Genomic DNA, 1349 nt, shown 5'->3' on the forward strand with positions numbered 1-1349 from the left:
TGGCTTTTCCCTCAGTATATTTGCTCAATACTTAAGCTGCAGAGGCCAAGAAGTAGAAAGCTAACAAGACACAGCTGAAAAACAGAGTTTTTGTAGGCTTATGCTGCATAAAAATAGAAATTGGGCATCCATTCCCACCAACAGTGTTCCATGAAGTAACACTATATAGGAATGAGAACCTGGTACATACGATATTATGGATGAATCTCAAAAACGTAATGTTGAGGGGCACCTGGATGGCTCAGTTCGTTGAGCATGCAACTGATTTTGGCTCAGGTCAGGATCCCAGGGTCATAGGCTCGAGCCCCATATTGGGCTCCTTGCTGACCATGGAGTCTGCTTGAGATTCTCTCTCTCTCTCTCTCTCTCTCTCTCTCCCCCCCCCCCACTGCCCCTCTCCCTGCTCAAACTTTCTCTCTAAAATAAAAAATAATAAGAATAATTTAAAAACCAATTTTAAAAAATACATAATGTTGAGACACAAGCTAGTTACCAAAAAAGTACATATTCTATATTTCCATTTATATACATCTATTATGATAAAAATCAAAATTGTTGTTATTTTGGGTAAGGTAGCAACTAGCAGAAGCTAAAGAAAAGGGGTTTTCCAGATAATAAGTTTTAGTTCTTAATACGGGTGCATTCACTTGAAAAAATACAATGAATCATATACCTATGATTTATGCACTTATTTCTACTAATGTTTTAATGAAATATAACTACTTACACATAAGAAATATGATTTATCTGCTACTCTTTGCCTGTTAACAGAAACTTAAAAATGACATAATGAACGCACATGTAATATATATACTGTTTTTTTTAATTTAGAAATACAAGGTCTTTAAAATATTTTAGGCATTTAAAACTGCACAGATCTGCATATTCTTAAGACACTCACATTTTGAGCTACAAAATACAGTATTGGTGATAACGCTAAATTTTAGCAATAAACATTTTATGACGTCCTGCAAAGAACACCATGAAATTAAACTATTCCTATATCGGAACTCTATGCAATTTTCAGTGTGCTTCCACATGTAGATATCATTTAATGAGATAGCTCACTTAAAGAGCTCATTAATATCCTCATGAAGAAGAAAGAAAAAAATATTTTTTGCTCCGTTCAATAAGTGAAAAACCATAAAGTAGCCTCAGAGGACTTCATTTGTTCATGTTTACGTGGCCAGTACATGGCTGAAGTGAGTATCTATTGTTTTAGACTGCTCAAGACTGCTTCTCCTGTACTGTAATATCAGTATCCCCTTTCTCTCTTTGACATTTTGGTACTATAAATCAAGGTTCTTCACCCCCACCCCTTGCTGTGTCTAGTCACTCGAAATGAAAAG

The sequence above is a fragment of the Panthera onca genome, chromosome D2 (genome assembly GCF_046562875.1).
Source record: "Panthera onca isolate mPanOnc1 chromosome D2, mPanOnc1 haplotype 2, whole genome shotgun sequence".
NCBI lineage: Eukaryota > Metazoa > Chordata > Mammalia > Carnivora > Felidae > Panthera > Panthera onca.